Source organism: Nomascus leucogenys, chromosome 15 (genome assembly GCF_006542625.1).
Source record: "Nomascus leucogenys isolate Asia chromosome 15, Asia_NLE_v1, whole genome shotgun sequence".
Classification (NCBI taxonomy): domain Eukaryota; kingdom Metazoa; phylum Chordata; class Mammalia; order Primates; family Hylobatidae; genus Nomascus; species Nomascus leucogenys.
Genome location: NC_044395.1, coordinates 3,248,842 through 3,269,728, shown reverse-complemented (window position 1 = coordinate 3,269,728; position 20,887 = coordinate 3,248,842). Strand labels below are relative to the sequence as shown.

Below are 20,887 nucleotides of genomic sequence, written 5' to 3'. Positions count from 1 at the left end.
GATAGAGAGGAGATAGAATGAGAGTAGATAGAGGAAAGAGAGAGCATTTCCATTTTGGCATCTGGACCAAGAAATGCAGCCATATAAAACTTCTTACCTAAGCTTTGATGTGGCATCAGGGATGAAATTGCCTTCCCTAGCTTCATAAAGGATGTCACACAAATGCAGAGAATCAGGCAAGAACCCAAGAAACCGAATCACGCAAACCTCTGTGTGACTCCTTCAGGGCTATAGACCCTGAAAGTAAAGTCGGAAGCAAAAAAGGGGTTAAAAAGGAGACTTGATTGACTAGTGATTCCAGGAAGGAATCAAAGGGGTGAATGTCACTGAGCATTCAGGGTTAGTTTCAGATGCTTCAGCCAAGAAATCACATGGCAGGTCATTAAATGAATTTAGCTGGGATTCTGGGTTTTACATTGTGGTTAATTAATCTATGTAAGTATTTATAATGGTAATGGCAGAGCAGGGACCATCAGCCAAGACAAATCATTAGAAGGCGAAGTTGGGCAGCCTGCAGATGGGTTGGGGAGGGGAGGGGTGGGACTGGGAGTTTGGCCTTGCAGGGTATGACTGCGTTCTGGGCGTGGGGGTCAGGGCAGAGGTGGGCTGGGGGAGCTCACGAAAAATACCAGAGCTCAGGAGTCAACACCCTGGGCAGGCTGACTGCGAGTGGGGCAGAGGCTGATTCAGGGGATTGCTTTCCTCTTTCTTAGTTGTTCTGTCTCTGTGAAGGATGAGGAAAAAAATCTCCAGCTGAAAAATGTCACCTTCAACCTGACACTGGAGCCAGAGCATTTACAAATCTGCCTGTCACCATGACAGCCTGACAGATAGCAACCTTAGCCGGGACAGAGTTAAATCGCCACGATAAGTCTTGCAAAAAGTTTTGGCTCTTAAGATTTTTATAATCAAGACAGGTTAAGGAATGGGGGGCATGGCTTCCAAACATGAAGGAGACTCAGGCCCCGTGCCTGCCTTCCCAGGAAATCCAGCAGCTGCAGGATTATCTATTACCTGAGGGGAGGTGACAGGAGAAAATTACCTAGCACCAGCCCCATCTGTTGCTGAGCACCATTTATTTCACCTTCACTTAATTCACTTGGTTTATCATTTTTCCTTTGTCTCAGTGTCATCCACCCAAACCCTACATATATATGCCCTGGTGTTCCCAGCTGGGCATTGTGGCTGCAGAGACAAAGCCTCTGGTATCTTTTCAATGAGCTGCAGTCACTATGGAGTGTCTCTCTCCTCCCCTCTCCACTGTCATTTCCTCCATAATTGATTAGAAACTGGAAGCGAGAGAGAAGCTGTGATTGCTTTTACAGCCTGGGTCTGCAGGTGGAAGCACATTCCTGTGTTTGACTTCGTCTCTGGAGACCTGTCTCTTTCAGGAAGAGGTGGAAGAGTATTCATGAGGTATAGCAGACTTGTGTCACTAGGAAAGAGATTGCAAAATCTGGGCTCTCACACTATTCTTGGATGCTTGGTCATCCACCTCTCCCCAACTTTTGTTTTCTCCTCTGTCACATGGATTTAACACTTGTTCTTCTCCCTGCGAAGGTTGTTCTGAAGACTAAATGAGATCATATTTGCAGATGCTCACTACATCATATAGAGGCCTATTCAGTGAGAACATGCATTACTTAATGGTGCCTTGCATGGGAGAATGGTTCAATAAGGACCATTATTATTAGTGAGAATGTAAGTAATAGTGATGACTTGTTACCCTTGCAGCATCTACTCTTCTCTAGTTCCCAAGCTACAGACGATTTTCATTCAACATTTATTCAGTCTCCACGGGCAGCACTGTATTCTGTCTTAGGACTGTGGTGATTTTTAAAAATGCAAACAAAATGCCATTGCTGGGTCTAGAAGCTGAGTCTGGTGGGAAAGGCCTGGGACAGAGTGGGAAGTAGGGCTTAGGTCTGCACCCAGCTCGGAGTAGGGGGAGTTGCCGGAGAAGGCCTGATGGAGAAAGTGACATCCCTCTGGGTTCTGAAGAGCTTGGCCACTTGCTTGGTGGCGGGAAAGGGCGTGCCAGGCTGAAGCGGGAAATGCAGTGAATGCGCTCAGGCAGGATAGGGAGCTGGCCTGGGAACCACGGGCTGGCAGTCCCTCCGAAGGACGGCTCCGGAGCCGAGGCTGGACGTGTGGACAGAGGAGCTCTCCCTGAAGGAGCAGATTTGGTTTTATGCCAAGACCATGAGCTTTGCTGAAGGGCATAAAGGCTTTTAAACAGGATCAGGTGAGCCTGATGATCACTCAGGATTGGGTGGGGCGTGAATGCAGAGGAAAGATCAGCTGACAGTGTAGGAATCTAGAACTCGCAGAGAAACTGCCTGCCTTTGGGGCTCGCTCAGCGCCCTCGCAATCTGAATGAGGCCTGGGAAGGGAGGAGCCCCAGCAGAGGGGCAGTCGGGTAGCCATGAAATTGCGACCTGCTGCCACCAGAGGGCAGTGTTGGACGGGCTGGGAGGCGCGCCGCCGCCGGGAAGGTGCAGGAGAGAGCTGTCTGCCAGAGGAAATACACGATGCGTTGTCCTGGACATTCTCACCTTAAAATGTTCTGGGCCACGGACAGGCTGAAGATTTTAGTACCCACCCCCTGCCCTGGAAAGAAAAATCTCTGTGACGAGATATGCACTGGGTTTGTATGAGAATTCAGAGTGTGGCCTTAGTGTCTTGGCCAGGCACCCACATGCTACCTGCACGCCTCTGGCTTGGTGTTGGTTTTATTGTGCTTGTCCTAACCCTAGCAGCTCCCCCTGAGATGATGTCAAAGGCTGCATTGGGCTAGTTCAGAAAGGTTTCCTGAACGAATGACTTTACACAAACCTTCATGCCGGCACATGTTTTCATACACATTGTCTCATTGAATTTTTAGAGTGATCCGATGAGGCACATATTCGGGTTTTATAAATGCAATTCAGAGAAGTTACATGATTTTGCGGGAAATGAGGTAGTCGGGTTTTGATCCAACAGCTCAGACCCTTTCCTCTGTACCCAACAAATCTTCTCAATCTCCTTTGTCCTTTGAAGTGGGGTGTTTTTCTCTTCCACAAGTGTCAAATCTGTGAGTAGGGCGTGTTTAGGAGCAATCTCACCTGCATGCCCACCTTGAGAACTAGGCGATGGAGCAGCGGGTCAGATGGAGAACCAGAAAGAGTGAGCATTTATTGTAACAGAGGTCCTGCGTGAACGTTTCCCACGTAATCCTTAAGGCAACCCCATGGGTAGGATTATCATCCCAATATTCCATTGAGGAAAGAGGCTCAGAGAGGCAAGCTTTCCCAAGGAAACACAGCTAGTATCTATCAGAGGTCTACGTCCCTTCACACCTGTGCTCTGGACTCTGCTTCTGCCCCGAGACTGACAGCAGCTGCAGTGTGTGTGCCGCTCGAAGGACAGGCCTGGAGTGCATGAGAAAAACTGGACGTGTGGTGCAGAAAGGTGCATGTCTAATTATCATTGCAATAAACTAGCTTCTCAACAGAAAGTGTTGTTGATTTGATAGACATGAAAGAACCCACAGCCAAAGGGAGCCGGCCCCTGGGGGAAGGAGGCCGAACTGTACTGGACAAAAAGAGCTGTTAGCCTCAGAGAGAACAAATGTCCTTGGCAGTACGGGGTGTGGGGTGATGTTGGGTGCTCATTGTTGCGTGATGACTGGAGAAGGATGACACAGCACAGGACACACCCGGGGAGGCCAGCAGGAAGGAGAGTTGGGTGCAAGCCCAGGAAAGCAGGGCTTGATGATATGGTTTCGTATGGGAGTCTCAACTTGCTTGAGTTAAGGTTGTCTGGGAGACATGAGTGACACCAGCACCCAGCACCATTACTTACTAGGCTCCAAAGAGGAAGACATATCAAGGTGTAGGGACCTTCCCTTCTGCCCACAAGCCTGGATCAGACCACACAACATTGTGTTTCCATTTTCCATCTGGATTCTGGACTCTTTCCAGAGAGTCATTCTTTCTCTATTAGTCCTTTTGTTTCGTATGCCCTGTAGCTAAGTGACCCTCCACTGTACCTAACCTCTCTCAGCCTGATTCTCATGTGATGAATGTGGATGATAACTGCTCTCCTAATCTGACTGCTATGAGAAGGGAAAGAATTGGCATAAATAATAGCAATTAGCTCAGGCAATGGCCCATGTTAAAGACAAATAAATGTTGGTTTTATCTCTTGTTTCACCTTTGTGTCTCAAACAGGCACACACACACACACACACACACTCACACACAAGGCAAACCACAACCCTTGCCAATAAATCTATGCTAAGTCAGAGTTAACTTAGAAAATCAACATGGTGCAGAGGCTTTTAAAGGACTGACATTCCTCGGGTTATGGAAAACAATAATAATAAATCTTAAGGAATGTCACCTTGCCCCTGGCACTGAACACAAGAACCCGTTTCGTTAGTGGAATAGCCCTGAGTATATGGAGAAAAGCGACAGAGATGATCTGTTCACAGCAAGGAGAGAGTGGCAGTTTTTAGACGAAGCCAGCTGGGGGCACAGTGGAATTGCCATGTAATTGTCAGGCTCTTTGCTTATTAATTTCTCAGATTGCCTTTCAAGATAAGGACACAAGGTAAGATAGATGTGAATATAATAACCACAGAGATTACAGTCATTAAAATTTTAGAATGAACTGGAAAATGTGGACACATCAGTCTGCGGCCAGTCGGATGGGCTTCTCAGAGCCTCTTGGAGACACTGAGGGCTGCTGCCTGTGCCACGAGCATGGGGCAATTTTGAAAGCCTTACATGATCTACTGCTGCAGCTTCATCCAGAGTACTGTCTCATTGTTTTACATATTGGCTGATTATTTTCCATGCCCAGGACCTTTCGTGACTTTGGAAAATTGTTGGCCCTCCGTTATCTCCTCAAGTATCATGTCTCAGCCCTCCTTCTGAAGCTCCTGTTACGCATGTGTTGGGTCTTCTCACTCTTAACTGCTGTTCCATAGTCCCGATTTCTGTATTTCTGGGTGACTTTCCAGGATTTATCTTCCAGTTCAGTAATTTTATCTTTTCTGACAATGTTTAACCATTCCTTGAGATTTTGAAATTTTCCTGACTTGATTTTTTATTTTCAAAACTCTATATACTAGGAATGTACTTTTTAATGTCCTTTAATTTATGTATTTGATTCTTACGTATTTCCACATGAATTCTTGCATAGTCCCTCTTGCGTTATTTGATTACTTGCCATCCACAGGAACCTAAGAAGGTGTGGTTTGTGATTCTTGCTCATGCTCAGCTGTTTTCTCCTGTGTTTGGTAATTTGGACTAAGAGAACAACTTCAGGAGGAAAACGTGGGAACTAGAACTTGTGTGTGGCCTGGGAAAGAGCATGTTCCTCCCAAAATAGTTCTATATTTGCCTCTGTCAGGGGCTCCAGGAGTGAATCCACGTAGGAAGTATATATCTGAATCCCAAATTCATCTGCAGCACAAACCTGCAATTACACATTCACTGGAGAGACACAGCTGCTTCATCCAGAGCTCAGGTCAAGACAGACAAATTTCTTATTGTCCCCATGTTAATATTGGAATCTTTTTTCTAATTCAACTTTTAGAGGCTCTCTAAGGTTCCAACCTTATGGAATATTCCACAACCTTCCAGAGTGAAAGTGTCATTCAGTTCCTTGCCTCCGATTCCTGCTACATCCTGGCCACCTGGGACACAGGAACAGAAGGTGTACCCCCCACCCTACCCCAGTGCTCACACACTCACCACTTTATTTCATGACTCCTTTGTGTCCTGGGTCCTTAGAGAATTCCCTTGTTCTATTGCAATCATAATTATCACTAGCGACATCATCATCATCATCATCATCATGGCTGACGTCGATTGAGCCCTTGTGCTACATGTGTGCTCTGCTCTAAACACTTTCCGTGAATGCTTCATTTAACCTGCATAACAACACAATGAGGCAGATGCTGTAATTATTCCCATTTTACCGATGAGGGAATTGTGATTTCCTTTAAAAACCAGACATTTCCCATCGGAAAAAAAAAAGTCCTAAAGATTTAGCTAATAGTTTTATAAGAGGAAGAGGAGAAAGCCGAGGAGAAGGATAAGGAGTTCACAAAGGAAAAGGATTTTCCAAGGCGTACATGGCGAGTTCACATCAAAGTCAGAACCAGCACCCTCTGTCCTTGCTCTCAGGCCAGTGCCAAGCTTCCCTGTTAGGAGTATTCTTTTCATGAAATTCTACTGATCTCTTACATTGTAGCCCAGATATGATTTGCTGAGGGATATATGAGAGAAAACCTATGGTGTCCTTTCCATAAAGCATACCTCGACTGCTTTTTTCAAATCTCTCTCTTGCTACTGATCTTTCTAACTTACCTTGATATTGGGAAGTGTGGTCTTTGGAGCCATGGATGGAGAATTAGGGAACTAGAGAAACATAAGGGGTGATGGAATTAATTCATTGTATCTTGATTATGGTGGCGACTATTCAGGAATATATGATTGTCAAAATTCGTTGCTTGTTGTCAAAATTCGTTGACTTGTTCACTTAATATGTGTTCATCTTAATGCTTGTAAATTACACCTTAACAATGTTAACTAAAGAGGTAATTAAACTCCCACATTGGACAAGGAGGGATCTAGAGCACTGAATCTGCACAGATTCTCTGAGCTCAGTCTAGGAGGAGAAGTGGGGCTGAACTACACAGAAGGTGTTGAAATTAGAAATGTACTTTCCAGGAATAAATTAAAAATTGAGTTTTTATCCACCTACAATAATCAGGCACTGTGCCAGGTCCTAGGACTATAAAGAAAACTATCTCTGATATAAGCTTATAATCTAACAGAGAAGACAAAAAGTAGAAAGCTTAAATTCTGCGAGTAAGTGCTATGATACAGGCAGGAGTGGGTTGCAAAGAGAAGCATCAAATACAGATGAATGGCACAAAAGGCTTTCTGTAGGACATTCATATAGAGCCTGAGAAATCAGGAGAACTCCTCCAGGATCACTAGCTGTATTAGTTCATTCTCATGCTGCTAATAAAGACAAACCAGAGACTGGGTAACTTATAAAGGAAAGAGGTTTAATTGACTCACAGTTCAGCAGGGCTGGGAAGGCATCAGGCAGCTTACAATCATGAAGGAAGGGGAAGCAAACATGTCTTTCTCCACATGATGACAGGAAAGAGAAGTGCCAAGCAAAAGGAGGAAAAGCCCCTTATAGAACCATCAGATCTCATGAGAACAGCATGAGGGTAACCGCCCCCATGATTAAATTACCTCCCACCAGGTCCCTCCCACTACACCTGGAGATTATGGGAACTACAATTCAAGATGAGATTTGGGTGGGGACACAGCCAAACCATATCACTAGCCAAAGCAGCAGGTGTGTGGTGTGTGTGTGTGTGTGTGTGTGTGTGTGTGTGTGTGTGTGTGTATTCAGTATCTTGAACTAGACCAATGCTCTTCAAGATCTCTTGACCATGTAGAAGCCAGGATAACATATTCAGCTGGAAGCTAATTGTGAAGCTGGGAAATTATGCATGTATAGTGATGTTGGGCACAAACTCATGTTATGTTCAGGTAATAAGCAGAGCATTTTGGGCTCCTTTCTTTAGGAGTTGCCTAATTTTACTTCATTTGTTATTTCTGATTATATTGGTTACCAGCCAAAAAATTGTCTTTCTTGGCCAGAGACTCAATGCCTTATTCTAAACGTAAGGAAAATCCTTCCTTTTGTTGAAACTTCAGAAACTTTCTAATTACCTGCCTTTATTCAATACCTCAAAATCAATTGTATGCCTGTGATAGTGGTTTGCATCCTAACACTCTCTTCTCCTCATTCCACACTTTCTCTTGAAGAGATCCCCCTTTCTCCCATAGTTTTAGTTACCTATAAGTTCACAACTGTTCATTCCATATCTCTCGCCAAGATCTGCCTTTTTAGCTTGACCCAGTTGCGTACTGGGTCATTATGATCTTCTAGCTTCATGATGACCTAGTTGTTTATTGGGTTACGATAATGGCAAAGATTTACACTGTGCTTACTGTGTGCCAGGCACATATTAATTCATTTAATCCTTACAGCAACCCTTTCAGGAAGGTGCTAGTATTGTATAGCATCCTGTTGGATGCCTTCCAGGCACCTCATACTCAGTGTGTGCAGAGCTGATGTAACCCTTATTCCCCTGAAACCTGCAACTCAACCTTCTGTACTTCATATTTTATTGACACCATCTTTTAACCAGGTGCTCAAACATGAAACCTAGAAATTGTTCTTGACCTTTTCCATATGCAACCAATAATTTACCACCAAAACTTTTCCCTTCAACTTTTCTTAGAAGTAGCATCGTGTAGTGGCTGCAGGTTTTGTCTCTGGAGTCAGACAGCTTAGATGTGAATCCTGGTTCTGCCATTTAATAGCTGTGAGTCCTTGCAGAAGTTTCTTAAAGTTTCTGAACTCTAGTTTTCTTGTGATAATTAAATGAGTTAAAACATGTAATATGTTTAGGACAGTGCTTGGGACAAAGTAATAAAATATTTCTTTGTCTTTCTCAGTTTCCAGTTGGTGGACAGTACAATATACTAAAAGAGCAAAAAGCAACAAGGGTTTTGCTAAAGAACAAAGCAATTGGTGACATACAGACCTGGGATTATGTCAATTTTTTACCACCTACTATAGGCATGACTTGGGCAAGCTGGTGAATCCACTGAGCCTGGTTTCTTTATATATAAAATAAAGATAATACCACCTACCCATAGGGCCATTGCCAGGAATAAATGAGAAACTGTATGTAAATCACCTAGAACCATGCCTGGCATATGAGGACAGTATATGTTATTCCTTTTCTCCTCCAATCACTGGTCTTGAATTCCCTCATCTACTACTAAGAAGGAAATAATTAGCTGCTCTAGAAGCAACTGGGCATGGTGGATGGGCCAAAAGAAGGGAGCCACTCCATGCATTTGTCAGTTTTGCCAGGAACTACAGGATCCAGAGGCACGGGCGGGGATTCTGCCTCTGCCATCCCTAGCTCTCTAGCCTCATAAATCATGGCTTATGTGTTTATTCTTCACCAATGTCCAATACTCATATTTCTGGAAAAGTATATTCCTCAACCTTACCATCCTCATTACAGCAAGTAGTGGGCTCCTCAATGCTGAGGGCCTTGTTATTTCTTCATTTAATGATGTGTCCATGGGGTCCTAGGGCGTGAGGGCCTAGATAAAGGCAAGGCTGTCTCTACTCCATCAGATGGAAGGCCAGGAAAGCCAAGGGAGGGGTGGAAATAGGAGGTAGAGGAGTAGATGTGTCATGGATGGACTCCAGTGCAAAATGAAAATGTACAACCCTGGTTTTAAAATTATCAAGTATTTTATGACGGCAATAGCAGAGCATTAAACCAAACATGGGCCCTTCTGAGCTTGAGGCCCTATGCAACTGTGTGTGTCAGACAACCATGGCTCCTGTCCTTGGTGGGAAACACATGGCTCCCTTTCCCACAGTGTCCTGCTGCCTTCTCTCAGATGCTCACAAATAGCCCAAACCACCCTCAGACACGACTTTGTCTTCTTTCCTCTCTACTCAACTTGGACATTAGGAGATTACCTTATGAAGCAGAGTTCCTGACACCACATCTTCCATCTCACCTTCACCAGGGATCAGCCTACACTTGGAACTCCTGATCTATCAGGGTCTGCTTTTCCAATGAGCATTACTCCTTCTCTCTAAAATGAAAAAAAATATGGTAGTGATGAAGTGTTGATTCTTAAAAGTCAACAGATAGTGAGTGCTAGTTTAATTCCACATAAATTGCTTTTAGCATAAATTCCTATTTCATCTTTAAAATGATCTCATCATCACAACAGTAGCTACTGTAATAACTCCGTCTTACAGATAACATACAGATTTGGAGAGATCTAGCATCTTGTCCAAGGTCACACAACGAGCAGGTGGTGGCATTGGGTTTAGAACTCACTCTCCGCTCTCGACTCCTGAGTGAGGGAAGAGTGCCCAGAGCGTGGAGAGGCGCATCATGGGATGAAACAGAGAGCAGCAGCAACAGAAAAACAGGAAGAAATGAACCATCTCTCTAATAGAAAGATGAAATACTATCAAGATACCATGTTTTCCCAAGTGACTATTGTTTTAAGGCAATTTTAAAAAAAAAGTAATAATTTTGTTTGGTTTTGTTGGGATGGCTTTCTGAGAGAATAGTGTTGATTTTTAGCTACAGGCAAGAAAACTGTAAAATAGAAAAATAATACAGGATAGGACGAATAGCCCTGGCTATTTGGAAACATTTCACAAAGCTGCAATTATATAAACGGTGAGTTTTAGGCATAAGAGTTGATAGATTGATGTGTATAACAGAATAGATTGCCCTGAAACACTCTTATACAATATTGGATTTTTTTGTATGAATATGACAATTTGAGAAATCAGTTAGGGGAGAAGGGGATAGTCATAATTGTTGTAGCAATCACTGATTAACTATTAGTGAAAAATCTATATAGATCCCAACTCTTGGATTATAGTTGGATTATAGAGAAGAAAGTAGAAAAGCAAAGCCATGAACATTAGAAGTATTGAGTTAGGAGGAATAAGTTCTGGTGTTCTATTTCACAACAAAGCTGAGTGTACTTCATAATTATGTGTTGTATATTTCAAACTAGCCAAAAGACAGTATGTAAAATACTCTCTTCACAAGGAGATGATGAACATTTTAGGTGATTGATATGTTAATTACATTGATTTTATGACTCCAGAATATATACGTGTATCACAATACCACCACTTTGTATCCCATAAATATATACAATGATTGTTTTTCAATTAAACGTTTTTAAAAATGTAGAAGTAAATACAAATAAATATACATCAGGACTTTGGAAGGAGAAAATCTGTGTAGGCCCAAAGCAATGACATAAATAATGGATGAAAGACTGATGAATTTGGCTGCATTAAGATCAAATCTCTCTGAATGTCAAACATCATAAAATTTAAAACAGTTATGTCAACCAGATGGCAGAACAGGAAATCCCAGCTCTTGTCTCCTCACAGAAACACTGCTTAGAACAATGAACTCACAAAAATACTTTCACAGGAGCCAAAGAATCCAGATGAGAGGCCACAGCACCTTGGTGGAGCACAGAAATAAGAAAAGCTTCATTGAAGAGAGTAAGAAGGAGTTTCACATTACTGATGTCACCACCCCCAAAGGCCACTCAGCCTAGTGTGAAGAAAGATAGCCTTGCATGAGGGGAAGAAAGCGAAGTGAGTAGCCTACTTTGCTGCAGACCCTACACCAGGACAGCTCCAGTGAACCCCAATTCCAGGTCTATAGCCCCAGTCCCCAGGCCTGCCTCGATGGCCCCGGGATCCAGACCCACTTCCATACCAAGCCAGCCCCCACAGCTCCAGCCTCTAGGGTTGCATCCACAGAACCAGGCTTTAGACCCACTTCAGCACCCAACCAGCACTAGTGACTTCAGACTCCAGGTTGGCTCATGTGGTTGCAGGCTCTAGGCCAGCCCTTACAACCCCTGGTTCCAAGCTGGTTTATATTGACTTAGGACCCCTGAGGACTCAAAGCCTAGGATAACTCAAGCACCAGGCTGGTTCCCACAGAACCTGGCTCTAGGTTCATCTCCATAGACCCAGTCTCCAGGCCCATACCAGGGGACCCCAGTGCCAGGCCAGCTTTTGTGGATTCAGAATGGAGTCCCATACCTGTGGACACAAGCCCCAGGCTCATCCATGGGGACCAAGGCTCTAGTCTTGCCCTCACATCTCCAGGCACTGGGCTGGCTCCTGTGGACCCAAGTTCCATGCTCATTCATCCACTGACCCAGACACAGGCCTCTCCAGCATGAGGACTTCAATAGCAAACCTCACTATGGACCTCATTAGATGGCCCTACCCAAAATCTCTGTAGAAGCTGACTGGTGAAGGACTTTACATAACAAGGCAATATGTAAAAACTTGAAAAGATGCCTATATTTTTAAAATGCAGACACCAGTGCAAAGCCACAAGGATCACGAATAGTCAGGAGAACATGACATGACCAAAGGAACAAAATGAAACACTAGTAATGGACCACAGAGAAATGGAGATCTACAAACTTCCTGACAAAGCATTTAAAATAATAATCTTAAAGAAGTGCAATGAGCTACAAAGAACACAAAAAGATAACTAAAAATCCGGAAAATAACACATGAACAAAATAATAAGTTCAACAAAAAGAAACCATTTTAGACAGAAATCTGGAGATGAAGAACATAATGACTGAACTGAAAAGTTCCACAGAGAACTTCAACAACAGATTTGATAAAGCAGAAAGGAGAATCAGTGAGCTCAAAGACAGGTCATTTTAAATTACCCAGTCAGAAGAATAAAGAGAAAAAAATGTTGAAAAACAGTGACAAAAGCCTCTAGGACTTACAGGACAAAATCAAGGAACCAATATACACATTATGGGAGTTTTAGAAGGATCAGAGAAAGAGAATGGGGCAGCAAGGTCATGTAAAGACATAATGACAAAAAACTTCCAACATCTGGAGAGGGAAGTGAACATCCAAATCCATGATTCCAAAACAACCCCAAATAGATTAAACAGAAAGAGACTGTCATGAGGCACATTATAGTTAAATTTGAAAAAGTCAAAAACCTAGAAAATTTTGGAAGCAGCAAGAAAAAGTGACTTGTATTCAAGGGAAACTTCCCCATAAGACTATCAGCAGATTCTCAGCAGAAATCTTGCAGGTAAGGAGAGAGGGGATGATATATTCAAAGTGCTAAAAGGAAAAACACTGTCAAGCAAGAATACTTCACTCAGCAAAGCTATCCTACACAAATGTAAAAGACTAAAGACTTACCCAGACAAATGAAAGCTGAGGGCACTCAACACCACTAGGTTTGCCTTTCAAGAAATGCTCAAATGAGTTCTTCAAGTTGAAATGAAAGGACACTAACAATATGAATGAATAAAACTCATTATAAAGGTAAGATTCAGAATACTACAATACTGTAATGATGGTGTATAAGTTACCTCTAACTCTGCTATAGAAGTTAAAAGATAAAATCATTAACTATAGCTACAATAATTTGTTTAAAAATACACAATATAAAAAAGACATAACTTGTCACATCAATAACATATAATGTGGGAAGAAGATAAGTTAAAGTGTAGAATTTATGTATGCAGTTTAAGTTAGGTTGTTTTCAGATTAAAATAGATTTATAACTATAAGATATTTTATAGAAGCCTCATGATAACCACAAAGAAAAAACCTGTGTGAGATACATGAAAAAGAAAGTAATTAAAGCATACTATTACTACAAAAAAAATCAAATCACAGAGGAAGACAGAAAGAGGGGAAGAAAGGAGAACAATGCAGTCAGAAAACAATTAACAAAATAGCCAGAACAAGTCCTTATCTATCAATAATTACTTTAAATGTAAGTGGATTAAAATCTCGAATCAAAAGGCATATAATGACTGAACGAATTATAAAAGAAGATACAACTGCATGTTACCTTTCAGAGACTCATATTAGCTTTAAGGACAGATGTAGGCAGAGAGTGAAGGAATAGAAGAAGATAATCCATGCAGATGGTAGCCAAACGAGAATAGGAGTGGCTATATTTACACTGGAAAAAATAGATGTTAAGTCAAAAATTGTCAGAAGAGACAAAAAAAAAGGCCATTATATAATGATAAAGGGATCAATTCATGAAGAGGATATAACAATTTTAAATATGGATGTGCCCAGTATTGGAGCACCTAGATACATAAAAATTAACAAAACAAAAAGGAGAAATAGACAGCAATGCCATAATAGTAAGGGACTCAAATACCTCATTTACAATAATGTATAGATCAGTCAGACAGAAAAATCAATAAGAAAACAATGGATTTGAGCAACATAATAGAGTAAAGAGATCCTAACCTAAAAAACTTAAAGAACATTCCATCCAACAGCAGCAAAATTCATATTATTTTCAAATGCACATATAACATTCTCCAGGATCGATCATATACTAGGCCTTCAATCAAGTCTTAAACAACTTAAGATTTAAATTTTATCAAGTATCTTTTATAACCATAATGGTATGAAACTAGAAATCAGTGACAGGAGGAAAATTGGAAAATTTACAAATATGTAGAAATTAAACAACCCATTTCTGAACAATTAATGTATCAAGGAAGAAATAAAAGGGGAAATTTTTTAAAATCTTAAAACAAACAAACATGAAAACACAACATACCAAAACACATAGCATGCAGCAAGAGTAATCATTTTTATATTACTTTATTTTTAACTGACATAATAATTGTATACATTTATGAGGTACAATGTGATGTTGTGATATATGTACACATTGTGAGATGATTGAATCAAGCTAATTAACATATTTTAACCTCACTACTTATCATTTCTTTGTGATGATAACTTTTAAATTTTACTTTTTAATGACTTTGAAATATACATTATTAGTAACTATAGTCACCATGCTATGTAATAGATCACTAAAACGTAATTCCCTGTGTAAATGAAATACTCTTCCTGTTGAACTAAAACTTTCAATACTTTGGCCAACATCTCCCCTTACCCCATCACCTCACCCCTGAGTCCCTCAAAACTGCTATTCTACTCTTTACAAGTTCAACTTTTTAAGATTCCACATGCAGTAAGATCATGCAGTATTTGTCTTTCTGTGCCTGGCTTATTTAACTTAGCATAATGTCCTTCAGGTTCATTCATATTGTAACGAATGAAGAATTTCCCCTTTTTAAAGGCTGAATAGTATTTCATTGTGTGCATATGTCACATTTTCTTTCTTCATTCATCCATTGATGGACACTTAGTTGCTTCCATATCTTGATTACTATGAATAATTCTGCAAAGAACATGACATTGCAGGTATCTCTTCAATATACTAATGTCAATTCCTGTGGATATATTCTTAGAAGTAGAATTGGTGGATCATATTGTAATTTTATTTTTAGTTTTGAAAGGGACCTCAATATTGTTTTTATAATGGTTATACTAATTAACATTTCCACTGACAGTGTTCAAGTGTTCTTTTTTCTACACATTATTTCCAGCACTGTTTATCTTTTATTTTTTTAATAAGTCATTCTAACAGGTCTGAGCATTTGCTTTTGACAAAATTCAATATCTCTTCATTATAAAAACTTCTCAGTAAATTAGGTACAGAAAGAATGTATTTCAACATAATAAAGATTATAGGTGACAAGTACACAGCTAACATCATACTCAATGGTGAAAAGCTGAAAACTTTTCCTCTAAGATCATGAAGAGGACAGGATGCCCACTGCCACCACTTCTACTCAATGTAGTATTGAAAGTTTTAGACAGAGCAATTAGGCAGGAAAAATAAATAAAAAGCATCCAAATTGAAAAAGAAGTAAAATTGCCTCTCTTTGTATTGAAGGAATTTTATACAGAGGAAACTCTAAAGACTGACTCTACCAAAAAACCTGGTAAGACTAATATTTGAATTCACTGAAGTTACAGGCCACAAAATCAACATACAAAAATTAGTGAGAACTAACAATAAGCTATCTGAAAAATTAATTAAGAAAACAATCAATGTGGGTAAATATTTTAAGCAATATAACAAACCATTAATACCCTTAATATATAAAGAAATTTCTAAATAAATAAGAGAAAACATAAATTATTCAATAATAAAATAAACTGAAAATATGAAGAGCTAGTTGAAAATATATGAATGTTCAAGAAACGTAACAAACTTCTAATCACTTTTTATCAAATAATTTAAATTAATATAAAATTTCTATGGGCCTCTGTTTGTTTCATGAATTGGTAAAGGTTAGAAAAATATTGACTTCATTTTGGCAGTAAGTATTCCTAAACATTAACATTAGAGATGTAAGACAAAAAGCAACTTGGCTGCATGAAACAAATATGTTAAAATATACCTGTGTTCCCATCAATAGGATTATTTCCTAGAGTGATTCAAAAATAACTGAGAAAAATATTTTTGTAAAAGGCTGTTTATTGTACTGTTTTAGGAAATACAAAAATAGTGGAAGCAACCTAAATACCCAAGAGAATGATTACACACAGTCAATATAATACAAATCATGAAATAACTGAAATTTACACATTTCATTTATTCATTAAAAATATATTGAGGCCCTTCTGTATGTTTTTATGGGCATACACCCTGAAATACCAATGAACCAAACAACAAAAGTCTTTGCTCTTCAGAAGCTTGCATTTTTGCTGGGAGAAAATGGGTAAGAAGCATAACGTAAACCCCAAATTCTAGCAAATGTTGAGAGATGATAAATGTTAAGAAGAAAACTATGTCTGGGTAGGTGATGGGGCAGAGCAGGGAATGAGGAGGTGGGGTTGCAGTTTTAAAGTGAATTGTAACTGTCCTCACTTGGAGGTATCCTTTGAACAAATGCGTGAAAGCAACAATGGAGCAAGTTTTGTGGGGAGAGAAGAAAACATTCTATACAGGGAATAAAAGGTGCAAAGTTCTCTTTGCAAATAGGAGCATTGCTGGTGTGTTCAAGAACAGGAAAGAGGTCAATATGGCTGGTACAGAGTGAGCAGCAGGGAAGGACAGGATAATAAAAGTAAGGTGAGGAGGAGGGAAAGAGTGGTAACTACCTAAGTGTGGGGTTGTGGAGGCCATTCTAGAAACTTCTGCTTTTACTCTAGGTAAATGGAAATCTATTGGCAGCTTCTGAGCAGAGGAATGACACGAAATGACTCATGTTTTAAACAGATCCCTGTGGTTGCACTGGTGTTTGTAGGCTCCATGGGGCAAGAATGGAAGCAGGAAGACTCGTTAGGAGGCTATTTTGCAATAATGCAAGAAATAAATGAAAGTGGAAGCAGTAGAGGTGACAAGACAGGATTAGTTTGAATGCAAAGGCAACAAGATTTCCTGATGGATTGGTTGTCAGATGTAAAAATAAGGTAGGAGTCAAGATTAACCTAAGTTTTGGCCTTGGCTCTTGAAAGGATGGAGTTGGATAACAGAGATGAGGAAAACCTTGGTTAGGGAAGACCAGCAGTTATTTCTGGACATGTTAACTTTGAGATGTCTGCTAGCCTTGTTGACTAGACAGTTGCAGCTTAGGGCAGGTGTCTTGCACAGGATTGACCAACTTGAGAGTTATCAGTATATAAATAGTGTTTAAAGCCATAAACCTTGAATAAGATCCTAAAATGGAGCGAATATAGATACAAAAGAGAGTTCGCCCAAGGTGTGAGGCTTAGGTACTCCAGCACTGCCAGGAAGGAGGGAAGAAGAGAAATCTGCAAAGAGGTCGAGAGGAAAAAGTCCTGGTGATGGAAGGGAAAAATAAGACAAAACAGAAGAGTGTGGTATCCTGGAGGCTAAAGGAAGAGAGTGTACTGTAAAGAGGAAATGCTTAACAGTGCAGAATGCTGCGACTAAGTCCAGTGTGATGACTGAGAACTGCACACTGGATTAGCAATGCAGAGGTCATTTTGACCTTGACAAGAACAATGTGAGTGCATTGATGGGGGTCAAAGAGGGGGTGGAGCAGAAAGCCATGAGAGACAGAAAGGCTGAACAAACCCATTCACTGGTGTCAAGATACCAGATTCTTTCACCAACTCAGGACAACTCTCAACTCTTTCTATGGCCTCTATCTTCTGCTTTCCCTAGATCACTCTTGTCAGCATACAAATATTCTACCATTTCTCTTATCGATTTTTCAAAACTACTTAATGACATGGAAAAATGCCCATGATATCTTGTTGTATGCAGTGCATAACACCAAGAATATTTAAGGTGATGCCACCGTCCCCACCAACAAAAGCCTCACCAAGAAGTCCATGCTCCCCATGGCTGAAGAGAGTAGGGGTGGGGAGGAAAGAGTTGCTCTCCCAGAGCCTTCTCTGGCTCTAGTTTTTCTCCAGCTCTGTACTGAAATCTTATTATTGGTTTTGATTCTGGTAGTTATTTTATTTCTGTTGTGATATCTACTCAAACATGAGAGTCAGTCCCTTGCCTTTAATTCACTAATGGAGTGGTTTTCAAAGTCTAATACCCAAACCAGCACCATTAACAGCAACTGAGAAGTTGTAAAAAATGCAAACTCTCTGGTTCCACCCAAGATTCAGTGAATCAGAAACTCTTGGGTTGGGACACAGAGTCTGCGGTTTGCAAGCCTTTGGAGTCATTCCGATTCACTACTCCAAACTCTCCACAAATTCAAAGCTATGCTATGTAGGAAATGTTTTCATAGAGGCATTTGTGGGTTACCTAGAAGGATCACACCTGATCGCACCCTGCAAACAACTAAAACATGATGGATGGATATTCCTCCTCATAGAAATGCCTTTTCCCTGCCCCTGTCCCCACCAAGGAGTATTTCTGGCTACTGCACTGGTTCCCTTCTCTCCAAGGCCTCCTTCTTTTCCCCTTCTTCTCTCTCCTTATTCTCTCAAAAAGGAATGTTTCCAATTGTCTTTGAAAGAGCAATTTAGTTGCACATAACCTTTGTTGTCTTTTCACTTTACAATGCTTGTACCCTCAAGAACATCCTCCAAATAAAGACAAACAATTCTTAAGAGGAGGAGTGCTGCTGTTAGCTGTCAGAACTACCTTCTCGGATACTTCTGTGTATATATTTATAGAGCTAAATATGTGTATGTGTACACATACACTAGAGATAAATAGAAATCATCATATGTATACACATATGTATTAATAAAATGAAATGTGAGCAGTTACCCACAACTAGTGGGATAATAGATGGCTTAGGTTTTCTTCCCCTTCTCTTCCTACTTCTTTGCATTTTCCAAATTTCTTGCAGTAGATACATTTTACTCATAGAGACAAGTGATTTTTTTTTTTTTTTAAGACAAGATCTCACTCTGTCACTCAGGCTGGAGTGCATTGGCACAGTCTCAGCTCAAGTGATCCTCCCACCTCAGCCTCCCAAGTAGTTGGGACTACAGATGCATGCCACCACACCAGCCTAATTTTTGTATTTTTTGTAGAGACGGGGTTTTTCCATGTTGCCCGGTACGTCTCAAACTCCTGAGTTCAAAAAATCTGCCCACCTCAGGCTCCCAAATTGCTGGGAGCCATGGTGCCCGGCCAAGACAAGTGAAAACCAAGGAAGAAAGAAAGCAGGAAGGAAGAAAAAGAATGAAAAAGAAGGAAGGAAGAAGTAGAGAAAAGAAAAGAGCAGCAAGCCAGCAACCGAGAGGGAGCCCCCATTGGTCAGGGCTGGAGGTCACAGGCCTGCTCATGGTGGTGTGTATGTCCCCAGTATTGTGTCTCACCCTCTGCTGCTGCCAGGTGTCTCCACAGAACAACATAAGGCTAGGAATTTAGTCTCTCACTGTAGGGAAAACAAGGATGTCATGCTATATACCGGGTGTGTAATGATAAAGAAATGCAAATTTTTAGAGCAACAAAACAGAAAAATGGTTAAGTACATGTTCTAAATATAAACTACACAATGCCACAATACAAGTAAAGAAAAGGAAGGAAAACATAACAATCTGGTGAGGTACAAAAGGGTCTTGTTGTCCCTTAACTGCGATGAAGTTCTCTCTCCAACCATTTCCTTTTTGTCCTCTTCCTATCTACATGGTCCAGCCTAGTCTGTCTCAATTTATCCTCAGCTATTAAATGATGTTAAATGCCTCATTAACACTTCTTGCCACCAGGAGCAATTGTGTCCCAAGTGACTTTCTTAACTTCTCTGGGCCCAATTCATTCTTTTCTATTTATTTGGAGAACTAGTATCTGAAAAACCTTCCCTCTCTTCATTTTAGTATGTTTTCCTTTCCTGTTTATCTCCACAAAGTATATGTTTATACTACAAGTAGGCAGTCATATCATTTTTCCTCTGTATTTCTAAGTCTTGCTCAGGCCAGCTCCTCTTATTTCAGAGTAAGTTCAGTATGCTGTGTTGTTAGCAGTGGCAAATCTGTGCAGGTCTGCAGCTACCTCAATTTTTGCCTCCTCAGAAGAAAGACTTAGACTGAGGGACATAAGGCAGGAGAGACCAATGCAAGTTTTAGAGCAAGAGTGAAAGTTTATTAAAAAGTTTTAGAGCAGGAATGAAAGGAAGTCAAGTACATTTGGAAGAGGGCCAAGCCAGCGACTTGAGAGATTTTAGTGCACGGTTTGACCTTTGACTTGGACTTTGTTACATTGGCATTCCGCATGTGCAGTGGCCTGCCAGCTCCTGGAAGGGGCTGCATGTGCACGTGTTTACTGAAGCTGTGCACATGCTCACTTGAGGCATTCTTCCCCTACCGGTCGAGTATTTCTAGAGGAAGGTCATGTACCAGTTAAAGTCTGCCATTTTGCCTCATAGGGCACATGCTTGAGTCCACTCACCCAACTTCTGATATGTTACCTGGAAGCTGCTGATCACCAGCTTCAGATTTTTTTTTTTTTTCTTAAGACAGAGTCTCGCTCTGTCACTCAGGCTAGAGTACAGTGGCATGATCTTGGCTTAATGCAACCTCCACCTCCGGGTTCAAGCGATTCTCCCATGTTAGCCTCCTGAGTAGCTGGGACTTCAGGCATGCGCTAGCATGCGCTAGCATGCCTGGCTAATTTTTTTGTATTTTTAGTAGAGATGGAGTTTCACCATGTTGGCCAGGCTCGTCTCGAACTCCTGACTTCAGGTGATACACCCACCTTGGCCTCCCAAAATGTTGGGATTACAGATGTGAGCCACCACACCCAGCCGAGATTTTTTCTATCTGTTGGGAGACCCCTGTTCCCTGACGCTGGCTGCCAACTAATGATCATTTTAGAGAAACAGTGTAATAACTGCCTGGCCATCTCCTGATGGTCACCTGACATTCCTGCCACAGGGGGTCCTTTGCCACC

The 20,887-nt window shown here is 41.0% G+C and overlaps 1 protein-coding gene across 8 annotated transcripts in view; it reads left to right on the top strand.

The window, feature by feature from the left end:
• NTM (neurotrimin) overlaps window positions 1–20,887 on the top strand; it is a 969,816-nt gene that overhangs the window by 325,295 nt on the left and 623,634 nt on the right. The gene's annotated exons all lie outside the window — the stretch shown is intronic.